Below are 12,266 nucleotides of genomic sequence, written 5' to 3' on the forward strand. Positions count from 1 at the left end.
AGAGAAGTTCTACAAATTAAACATAACGAATGTCACTGGGGAGCAGAGGCATTGGTAAAATTGCTAAAGCAGAGTTTAATTTTGGTACGGATGTTAACAATGGCAAAATCAGTAATGTCAAAGTGCGATATCTGCTTGAAAAACAACCCAGTGGCTGGCGACAGGCACAGCTAGGAAGAATTCGGATAGGAATAGAGCCAGGAGACTATTGGCAGGTAGATTTTGTAGACTTGCCAAGAACTCGAGGATACAAATACCTGTTAGTGGGGGTTGACACATTCTCTGGGTGGCCAGAAGCCCTTCCCTGTCGCACCAACCAAGCAAAGGAAACAGTAAAGTGGTTACTACAGGAGATTATTCCCAGGTTCGGGGTGCCCCTAGGGTATCATCAGATAGGGGGCCCCATTTCATAGCTACAGTAGTAAGAGAGGTAAGTAGATTGCTGGGGATAACTTGGGACCTCCACATACCGTGGAGACCCCAGTCAAGTGGACAGGTAGAGAGGATGAATCAGACACTAAAGAGGCAAATCAGTAAAATATGCCAAGAAGCCAAATTGCAGTGGCCCCAGGCTTTGCCAATAGCACTGTTGAGGATTGGGATAAAGCCTAGGAGTGGGATGTCAGTCAGCCCTTATGAGATATTGCATGGGAAACCATATGAATCTCCTGAGCCTAACCCTAATGTGCACGTCACAGGAAAGCAGGAAGTGTATAATTATGTTCTGTCTCTCGGGAAAACTTTAGCTCGGCTCCGGAGCATCCTCGTGTGGAATAGACCGCTGACTCTCGAGAGCCCAGTTCATAACATACATCCAGGAGACGAGGTGTACATCAAGAACTGGAACGAAGAACCGCTGAAAGAAAAGTGGAGTGGGCCCCACCAGGTACTGCTGACCACCTTTACAGCAGCCAAAGTAGCCGGCGTGGACCCCTGGATTCACTACACCCGAGTGAAGAAAATCCATCCTGGATCACGGACTGTGTAAACTGTGGAACCAACAAGGCTGCAGATAAGATGTGTTTAATCACTTTGAGAATGCTATCAGTAATTGTGCCAATGTTATGGTCATTAATGTCTTTGGGATGTGAAATGCAAAAAGATCAACTAACCACTCTTCATTCTAGAATGAAGAGAGAGGTACAAGCAGAAACACAGGTGATAAAGGTTTCTAATGCAGTTTGGGCTGAGAATGTAAAGACTGGATTAGTCAAAGACTTTGCCAAAATGCAAAACACCTGTAGAATAACTGCCTGTCTGCCAATACCAAAGGGCAGCAGGAGATCCAGTAAATTGGGGAATCGTAACATCAAAACTACCTGAAACACAAAAGAACAAAACAATTGCATGCAAACAGGTACCCGAATCGAGGCAAGTAGTCAAGGAAACTTGGGAGAAAATAGGAACATGGATGAGACCCATGGGCCAGAAAGACTGTATTCTAAGTGATGGCACACTAGGAACCCCTATGGGAGAATCAGGAGGCATCACACAATAGCAATGCTATTTGCCACACTATAAAAAGATTATAGAAAATGTTACAGAAACCACTCTGGTATGGAAGTGTGAGGCCAAGGATCAGAAAGGTCAGACAGAGCCTTGGGACAGTGCATGGTCTGCGAGTATCCTTCGAAGATTCCAATGTATGGCAAACACCCCTTGGTGCATTAAGTGGGAAGGCTCCGAGAATGAAACAGATCCAGCAGTAACAAACACTGCCACCAGCAGCAGAACGAGGGCAGACAAAGTAAGTTGGTGGGCATGTAATAAAACTTATGACTGCACTTCTGATGATGCAGAGATAAAGCAGATGCCACCCCTGGCAATAGCCCTACAAACTGGCTGTGCTTGCAGACGGATCAAACATAAACAAGGCAGAGTGAATTATAAAGCAGTTGTAGGATGTACCAGGAGTACAGTCCGAGGTCCAGGACAATTTGTATGGGCAGCAAGCGATGGCACCTGGACAACACATCTGCCTGTAGATGGGAAAGTAAAGGAAATTACTTTAGGCCTCCCAACCTCATGTCCAATTTGGAAAAAGTCCCCATTTAACGGAAAACATGAACTTGTGCAGATAAGAGCAAGACGAGAAGTTCTAGACAATGAAAATCCAGATGACACTTGGCAAGAACCCTCTAGTGGAGTGAAATTTGGGTGGGCCCGAGAGTCTTTGCTTGGTCCTACAGCAAACTATCAGAGTAGAAGATGCTGTACAAACTTACAGGTCAGGTAGATAGACTGGCAAGAGTCACCCGGGAAGGCTTTAAAGAATTAAACATACAATTACAAGCCACCACAAAAATGACTTTACAAAATCGATTAGCCTTAGATTTGTTACTCCTGAAAGAGCATGGAGTATGTGGATTTTTAAAGGCACAAGTTGGTCATTGCTGCGTTCACATCCCAAATGTAACTGCAGATGTAGAATGTGACATCAATCAGTTGAAACAAATAGACCATGAAGCACAAGAAGAGCAAAAGGATTTGACTACGACCTGGCTAGGCAAAATCTTTAAAGGGCTAGGGTGGAATGTGAGTTCATGGATTAAATCTATCATTGAGAGTGTGATAATCTTACTAATTGTATTCTTAGCAATTTGGTTAGTTCACAGCATCTTGAAAGGAGAGATACAGAAGAAAACATCCTGGAACCAGAAGATAATAAAGGCACTGACACGAGATCCACGCCCACCATCTTCTGGTTCTCCAGTGCGTGACAGCATCCACGACAACGTTTACATCAACCATGGACTTGAAGAACGTCAAGAATAAATTGAGAAATAAAGGACTGTATCAAGTGAAAACATTTACACCTATAGTGAAGTGAAAATGCTTTCAAAGGGGGGAGAATGATAGTGGGGCCCTGGAAAAATGTCAAAAATAGACTCTGAAAATGTTAGGCTTTGTGCTTGCCAGATCATGTGAAATTGCACCTGCGTAAGCAGAACATGATAAATGATATAATTGTTAGATGTGATGATTGTTTAGTAATTAAATATACTTACTGTATAATCATAGGAAGAACCATGAGAAACTATGTTAGAAGTTTGAGGGGGGCCACAAGGAGCCCATGCTTGGCTGAAATCTATGTATACAATAGAACAATTGAAGTTTAATCATTAACATGAAAGTTATATAAGGATAGAATATAAAAACATGTTCATCCCAAACCCATGTCGGAGTCAGATTTGGGTTGGTACCCCTGACACCCAGAGCTCTTCAATAAAAGCACCTGCATATAATCATTCTGGTGATTATGTGTTTCTGAACGCTAATATACCCAGTAAAGTGTTAAACCCTTCCCAGTTGCTGTGCATGAGGCTCTATGAATATGCACCAGGCTGATGTAAGGGGAAAGGTATTTCAGGGGATCCCTGAAGGTAACAGGGTGCTCCTGGCTGAGTGCCAAGATGCACCCAGTTTACATCTTCCAAGAACTGTTTAGCATGGCTCTGCCCTGGATCTGCCTTTTCAGAGCATGCAGATTCCTTGGCTGTGGTTTTAGTCCATTCTCTTTATCACCTCCAGGTTTTGGGCCTTGGTGCACTCTGCCTTCAGACAGGGAGTGCTGATAGTTGGCAGATCTGTACAGGTGTCCTCATCCTGGGTGCATTGGATGTTATCCCATCCAAGCAGGCAGTTTAACACAAGCAGCTATTTCACTGAGCTTAATTAACAACAGAAATAAAAACTATAGAACAAAGTTACTTTAAAAAACAGTCCCAGCCCATATTTGATCCCAGTCTGTGTGGTCCTGATCCATATGGTCCCAGTCCCTGGGATCCCAGTCCATACAGTCCCAGTCCATATTTGATCCCACTTCAGGCTATCCTGGTCTGGAGGGTTCTGATCCACAGGATCCCCATCCACGTGATCCCAGCCCATATTTGATCCCAGCCCATATTTGATCCCAGTCTGTGGGGTCCTGCACACACTCCCTGGGTCTGGAATTCCAGTTCCCAGCCAGGAAAAAATGTTCCTGCCCTTGAACTTCCTTCCTATCCCCTCAACAAATTGCAATAAAACTATAAACAAAGAAATAATAATTGAAATTAAATAAATTATAATAAAAATAAAATATAAAAATCTCAACTCTTCTTTACAATGATTCAACTCCAACAATGATTCAACTCCAACCAACAATAACTATTACTATAATATTACCAATGCATATAGCAAACAAATTATATATCAAGAAATACCTTTTGAAAATTTTAACTCGATGACTAATGTACTTTAGATAAAATTATCTAAAGAAACTACCATGCAATCTAACACCTCTTAGTTAAACAATTCATATTACAAATATACTAAACACAAAACCAAACACCAGTACAATTTCTCAGACATTTCAACCAAACAATTAAACTTTAATAACATCCTTATCCGCCCCGGCGCTGGCGGTGAATTTGTGTGCCCTGGCCCCACTGCCCGGCCCGCGGCCGCTCTGCCGGCCATGCTGGGCAAGATGGGGTTGCTCTGTCCTGCCGCGTGGGCCGAGGTCACCGCGCCGACCGCACCGAGGGCGGGTCCCAGCCATCCCATCCCCGGCTGCCCTGCCCGTGCCAGCTGCGCTGGGCAGCGCCGCTGCTGCTGCCGGGGTCTCCCACCTGCCTTTTCTCTGCCGGGAGCTGCCGGATCAGCCGCCAGAAGCCATGTGGGGGCTGCCCACGCTCCGGCTCGGCCTCCACGGGAAGATCCCCCTCTGGCGATTCCGGCAGCAGACCCTGCCCACACTCCGACCGAGCCTCGGCGGGATATCCTCCCCTGACCCCTCCTGCTCTGAGTTACGTCCCCTTGGTAACCACAGCTCCGGCTGTTCAGGGAAAATCCCTCTCTCTACAGGAAGCACCTTATCGAAACACTAGGAGCTCAGTTAAAAGGCAGCCCTCTCCAAATTCTTTCTCAAAACACGGGAGAAAGGCTACAGAAGGTAAAAAAGTGAAAGAGTTAGATGAAGGGATTGCTCTATTGCCGTGAAGAGAGGTTCCCATGGCAGGGATGCGCTGCCCCGCCCCGCGGGAGCCACCGGCGCCCCTGCCGGCCGTGCCCGGAACTGCACCCAAGGGGAAAGCGCCGCGGCCGAAAGGCCGGGACCGGCTCCGGGCTCTGTTTGTTGTCACTGCCGGAGCTGTTGATACACACTACTATTATTATATTATACACACTAGTAAAGAACCGTTATTCCTAATCCCCTATCTTTGCCTGAGAGCCCCTTGATTTCACTATCCTAAAAATTAAGAGGGAGGGGGTTTGCATTCTCCATTCCAAGAGGGGCTTTTTCTGCCTTCCCAAGCAGACGCCTGTCTTGTAAAGCAAGACAAGCACCCACAGGCACTGAGGGGGGCTGCAGGAGGGGCAGAAGAAGGCCCTGCAGCACTTGGGCACAAAGGCCCAGCAGGTGAGTGCAAGAAGGGAGCAGCAAAAGGCCAAGCTGAAGGCAAAGGCCAGGGCAGAGCTCCTACAGCCCCTGAGGGATCAGCCCCAGGGCCCAAGGGGGCCCCAGCACCCAGGGCACGGCTCGGCCACAAGCACCCGGCAGAGGCATTGCCCTCCTCGGCAGGGCACAGCCCACCCAAACAGCCCCTGGCAAGGAATCAGGGCTCCGGCTGCAGGGCACAAGGACACTGCAAGCACAGACAGCAGCACCCTCAGGACCAGCAAGTCCAGCCCGTGATGGACATGGATTGGCAGGGCTGACACAGCTCCCATCACACCCGGGACCCTCCACACTGGAGCCCTTGAGAACATTCAGGTGGGTCTGCATTGAGAGGAGGCATTTTCTGATGGACACAGGGGCCTCTCAATCTGCTCTGAATCTTAGACCTAAAGGGGAAAATAGTAAAGGAATATTTTAATTTTTAAGGGAATGAGTGGGAAAGATGAGCAGGTATGATTTGTTCAACCACTATTAGAAGCTGTGGGGGATAGGTTTGAAATAAATGAATTTCTTTTTCTTCTTCCTGTGATTGTAATTAACTAGGAAGGACTTTGAGAGCTGGATTTTAATACTGTAAAAAGGGATACAGAGGCTAGTTCTGTTGTACCTCTGTGTCAAAAGTCTGACAAGGCCTATGCTGAAGTGAACCCAGAAGTGTGGGCAGCCCCAGGGAAATACAGAAAATTAGATATGGAGCCTCTACAAATTAAAGCAACCAGGACAAGCACTACCCTGTTCCAAGAGAGGGAAGGAAGGGCTCACAGCCTGGTATTGAGTCCCTGTTAAAGGCTACAACACTCCTATCTTGCGAGTCAACAAACTGGATGGATGGACACAAGGAGGAAACACAGAATTTTCAAGTGTTAAAATTAAGATTAACTGAGGCGAGTGGCCTGGGCCTTCCAGACAGGGAAAAAGAATTTGAATTATAGGTGGACGTTAAACAGGGTCTTGCCAAAGGAATTCTCGTGCTAAAATGTTTAACCCAGTGGCCAGAGAGCAGCCTCATTGTCTGCAGAATTGTGCAGCCACAGCTTCCGTGGGAGCAGAGGCTGAAAACTGATGACAACAGGAGGATCTCCTAGAGTTCAAGTCTGGCATCAAGTTAAAGCTTTGACAACCAAAAGAGCCTCTAAATGGATGAGCAGGGCTCGGTGATTACAGTATGAAACTTGTTCAATGGCACAGGAGGATTCAGAACTGAGGACAGGGCAAGGGTTTAACCCAGCCTCCTGTTTGAACAGCCTGGAGAGGGGCTGGCAAGGAACCCAGGACTGCACTCAAGGGACAGAGCTCCCGAGCCAGGCTGGGAGAGATTGATGGGACATTCCCTGGCCTGAGGGAGACAATGTGTTTGTGGATGGCTCTGCAAGGGCAGCAGAAGGGAAAAGAGCTACAAGACAGGCTGTTATTAAGGAAGGGGAATCAGACAAAGCGCAGGTCACCGCCCCATGCTCAGCTCAACCCGCGGAGCTGTGGGTGCTTGTAAGAGCCTGGCACTGAAATGCCCTGAGCAGGAAGGCTTCAAAATCTTCTGCTGACACCATGGCACCTAACAGGGGGGGCAAAAGCAATTCTGACTGCTTCAGCAAGCACTGGATCACTTATTAACCTATTTCTAAAAGAAATAATTCAAAGATAATGGATTGTGGAAGCAATAGATTCAGATGGGGAACTCATTTTACAGGAAAGACCCTTCAGGGGGTTATGGCAGCTTTAGGAATACAATGGGACCTCCATAACCCCTGGCAAGCCCAGAGCTCGGGCTGGGTAGAAAGAATGAATGGGGAAATAAAGAAACACCTTTGGAAGCCGGAGATGGAAACCAAGATGCCATGGGTACAGCTTTTGCCATTGGCCTTGGCAAGAAAAAGAGCCAGACCCAAGGCAGATATTCAATTATCTCCCTTGGAATTCATGTCTGGAATTCCTTACCTGGGCAATTCTCCACCTAGTGCAGGGTGGAAATAAGGGATGTAAATGTAAGGCAGGCTGTAGCCAGAATCCTGTCTCCTGTGGAATCTCTCCCCCAGGAAGCTGGGCTGGCACAGAGCCTGCCCTGGGACTTTGCTGTTGCCAACACCCAGCCAGGCCATCGGCTCCTGCCTAAGGAGTGCAAAGCAGCACCACTGGTGGCCAAGGGGCCCACGCCAAGTGTCCCTGAGGCCAGAAACAGCCGCCAGCACAGCTGAGCACGGGGGGACCCCTCAGCCTGGCCTCAGGGGCTCTGAAGCCCCGGAGATTTGCACTTCCCGCCCGCAGCAGGACCATGGGAGCCGCCCCTGAGCCTGCCCTGAAGGCAACGCAGCAGCAGCCAGGGCTCCACAGCGGGCCAAGCCCCTGGGCCTGCCCACAGATCCTCTGCTCAAACCCTCGGGAATCCTGGCCACCCTCCCCTGGCACCTCCAGCCACTGCGGCCAAGCCTCGCTGCCGCTGCTGCAGCTCCAGCGCTGGCTGGGCCTGCACTGCCACAGCTGCTGGGGAGCACCGCGGCACAATTCCACCCTGGGGCTCACTCACACCCACACTCTGGGCTGCCTGCGACTGCACTGCTGCAAAATGTACCCATTCTGCTTCTTTTAAATCTTATTTCTCTGCTCAGAAAGGTTTCTCTACTCAAAGGTTTGCCTTTGGGAAAGAAATTTTAAAGGTTTTATTTAAGGGGTTCCCAGTCTGTTCGGATGTTAAACTCATCTCCACCACTCAATGGAGACGAGTTTAACATCCGAACAGACTGGGAATAGCCCAAAAGACACCCACAGAGATAAGGACCAGCAACAAAACATCAACGCCCCGCAGCAAACAGCAACCAACAGCTACCCCAGACACTGCCCCCGCACAGCTGGAGACACCTGGTCTGGAAAAGGCTGAGAAGGAAATCCAGGAGTGTGGGCGGAATTCACATCAGAGGGGAAGAAATCCGAGTCTAATAGGAAACCAAATACTAAAAACTTACACGACTTGGAAGCAATGAACATTAAAGCAGTGGATTTAGATTGGTTCAGACTACGTAAAGTTTAGGAAAAATCGGGTAAAACTGACATGTCATGGAATGATTTTTTTCTGCACAGCCGGGCTATGTGTGGATGAAATTATTTCTGTTGCCCATCCTGGCCAGAACCAAGTAATGCCTTGACTCTCTCACACTAAAGAGATTCTTGGAGAGTTTTTGTTTTCCCTACAGTTTCAGTGATAAGATTACAACATGAGAAACATTTTTTATAATAATCCTACTTTATATTGTCAGGTAGGTTTGGGACAGAAGGGTGAGAATCAATTTTTGGTCAGGGTTTTTCCATGTTCGCCTTTATGTTGCATTTTGTAAAATTGAAGAGCTTTAACCGTGATACTTTTAACTCTTAAATAGTTAATACTTTTTTTTTAAAAGCAGATTCCGGGGGGCCACATGTGACTCACCAGATGGCAGCCCTGGAAGAGAAGCTTTGGTTCTAGTCAGCCAGGAGAGGAGCTTTAGGAATGCAAATGAACCCTGCTGGGCAAAGCCTGGCCAATGTACCTGGGTCTCTTGCCTGGGGCAGGAATTGGGCTGGTTCCCCCTGCCCCTCACCCCGAGCTCTGCCTGCTTGCCCTGATGGAATTTGCACAGCTCAAGGCAGAGCCCGGGGTGAGGATATCTGACCCTGCAAGAGAAACGGGTGAAGCTGCACAGGGAAACAGCAAATGGAGAATGTTGGGAAAACTTCACTATAAATAAATGGGGGGGAATCATCCCTCTGCCCACTCCAACGTGTGCTGTCACTGTCTATGTTATATGGGGTGGATTAGAGCACTGAGATGTTCTTGCTACCACAAGTTCCCGGAAATCAGTTGGGAATCCAAGTATTTGATGATTTAATGAGAGACAAATGGTCAATTGATGCAGCCCTGGCTGGAGAGAGCCAAAGATGGGGAAAAGATGAACGGCCAGCAGAACAAATCCTACAACACCATGGACCAGCCCCTGGGAACCCAAACCAATTCATATCAGGAGCCACAGAACCCATTCCTCATTTCAATGGCACCATTAGATTACAAGCTGTCCTCGGAATAACCAACCAGACAGCTCCAGCTCCTGACCTTCCTGCTGAGCAATCCACTGAAATGAGGAACACAACATTTCACCATGGGATGGGATCAGATCATCTGTTAGCAGAGAAAAGAGGAGTTTGTGGAAAATCAAATGACTCAAACTGGTCTTGGCAAATAGATGACAAAGCCAAAGTGGTGAAACAGATAACAAAGGAAACAAAAAAGCAGCTCATGTACCAGTCCAAACGTGGAAAGGATGGGAATGGGACATGGTTTTGTGGTTCCCTGGCAGACCATGGGTTAAACGAATGCTGCTTCTGCTCTGATGTGCTACAGCACCTCTCACCTTTTTACCATGCTCCACACCTTGAGAGTGCAGCTCATTCAGCAGCTGAGCGAGGGGCCAGGGACTTGTAGATAAGGAAGTAACGGGCGAAACCACCAGCTTCAATAAATGTTATTAATTAACATGGACTGCTGCTCACAGAAAGTCCCGCTAAATTCCTGAACCTCGAGAACAAAAAAGACTTAACAGAGCCGTGAATATCGGCTGTTCTACAAAAGTGGGGGTGCACATTAACGAGGACGTGCAGTTGGCAGATCGGGAGGTCTGAACCTTCCAAGTACCTCAGCCAGTGGGCAAAGGGAGAGGGAGATGAGCCGGGAAAATGAGGATAAAAAGGAGGCTGCGAACTACAACAATGGCAGCGAGCGCACGGCAAATGCGCCACGGCCTCTCCCTCTGCTCAGCAATAAAGTCACTTGTACAGGACTCCTCTGTCTCCTCGGGGCACGGAAACCTCCGGCCACGTGAATTTCCCCGCACAGCCGCGGGCACGGGGCAGCCGCCCCTGTGCCAGCCACAGGAACCGGGCCGAGCCAGCGCTGCTCCGGCAGCGGCTCCTGCCGAGGCAGCGGCCGCAAGGAGACCGCGGGCAGCCGCTCCCGCAGCGCCCTCACGGCAGCGGCACCACGGGCCGGACACGGCACAAGGAACCCGCCTGAGCCCCCTGCCGCCCCCGAGGCCCGCAGCGAGCCCCGAGCCCCCGCACAACCCAGCGCGGCTCCCACCTGCGCTGCGGCCGCCTCCCAGCTCCGCCGCCGCCTCACCGGTGGCTCCCGGTCACTCCCAGTATGGTCCAAATCACTCCCGGTAGGATCCCAGTTGCCCCCGACACGGTCCCAGCGGCTCCCAGTCATGCCCTGTATGGTTCCTTTCACTCTCAGTCCCTCTCAGTAAGAGCCCAGTGGGGCCCCAGGCACTTCCAGGATGAGCCCGGTCACACCTTACCCGATGCCATTTGCCCCCGCTGTGGTCGCAGTTGCTGCCAGTATAAGTCCAGTCACCTCCAGTTTGATCCCAGTTACTCCCAGACACTCCCAGTTGTCCCTGAGGCCAGGCTGAGGGGTCCCCCCGTGCTCAGCTGTGCTGGCGGCTGTTTCTGGCCTCAGGGACACTTGGCGTGGGCCCCTTGGCCACCAGTGGTGCTGCTTTGCACTCCTTAGGCAGGAGCCGATGGCCTGGCTGGGTGTTGGCAACAGCAAAGTCCCAGGGCAGGCTCTGTGCCAGCCCAGCTTCCTGGGGGAGAGATTCCACAGGAGACAGGATCCTGGCTACAGCCTGCCTTAAATTTACATCCCTTATTTCCACCCTGCACTAGGTGGAGAATTGCCCAGGTAAGGAATTCCAGACATGAATTCCAAGGGAGATAATTGAATATCTGCCTTGGGTCTGGCTCTTTTTCTTGCCAAGGCCAATGGCAAAAGCTGTACCCATGGCATCTTGGTTTCTATCTCCGGCTTCCAAAGGTGTTTCTTTATTTCCCCATTCATTCTTTCTACCCAACCCGAGCTCTGGGCTTGCCAGGGGTTATGGAGGTCCCATTGTATTCCTAAAGCTGCCATAACCCCCTGAAGGGTCTTTCCTGTAAAATGAGTTCCCCATCTGAATCTATGGCTTCCACAATCCATTATCTTTGAATTATTTGTTTTAGCAATAGGTTAATAAGTGATCCAGTGCTTGCTGAAGCAGTCAGAATTGCTTTTGCCCCCCTGTTAGGTGCCATGGTGTCAGCAGAAGATTTTGAAGCCTTCCTGCTCAGGGCATTTCAGTGCCAGGCTCTTACAAGCAGCCACAGCTCCGCGGGTTGAGCTGAGCATGGGGCGGTGACCTGCGCTTTGTCTGATTCCCCGTCCTTAATAACAGCCTGTCTTGTAGCTCTTTTCCCTCCTGCTGCCCTTGCAGAGCCATCCACAAACACATTGTCTCCCTCAGGCCAGGGAATGTCCCATCAATCTCTCCCAGCCTGGCTCGGGAGCTCTGTCCCTTGAGTGCAGTCCTGGGTTCCTTGCCAGCCCCTCTCCAGGCTGTTCAAACAGGAGGCTGAGTTAAACCCTTGCCCTGTCCTCAGTTCTGAATCCTCCTGTGCCACTGAACAAGTTTCATACTTTAATAACCGAGCCCTGCTCATCCATTTAGAGGCTCTTTTGGTTGTCAAAGCTTTAACTTGATGCCAGACTTGAACTCTAGGAGATCCTCCTGTTGTCATCAGTTTTCAGGCCTCTGCTCCCACGGAAGCTGTGGCTGCACAATTCTGCAGACAATGAGGCTGCTCTCTGGCCACTGGGTTAAACATTTTAGCACGAGAATTCCTTTGGCAAGACCCTGTTTAACATCCACCTATAATTCAAATTCTTTTTCCCTGTCTGGAAGGGCCAGGGCAGCCGCCTCAGTTAATCTTAATTTTAACACTTGAAAATTCTGTGTTTCCTCCTTGTGTCCATCCATCCAGT

General features: G+C 49.3%; 1 protein-coding gene and 1 pseudogene across 1 annotated transcript in view; one reads left to right on the forward strand and one right to left on the reverse strand.

Annotated features, from left to right (window-relative positions):
• LOC129126905 (uncharacterized) overlaps positions 1-12,266 on the reverse strand; it is a 208,327-nt pseudogene that overhangs the window by 73,703 nt on the left and 122,358 nt on the right.
• LOC143695250 (uncharacterized) overlaps positions 1-12,266 on the forward strand; it is a 62,310-nt gene that overhangs the window by 45,225 nt on the left and 4,819 nt on the right. The window lies entirely within an intron of this gene.

Source organism: Agelaius phoeniceus, chromosome 15 (genome assembly GCF_051311805.1).
Source record: "Agelaius phoeniceus isolate bAgePho1 chromosome 15, bAgePho1.hap1, whole genome shotgun sequence".
In the NCBI taxonomy this organism is placed as follows: domain Eukaryota; kingdom Metazoa; phylum Chordata; class Aves; order Passeriformes; family Icteridae; genus Agelaius; species Agelaius phoeniceus.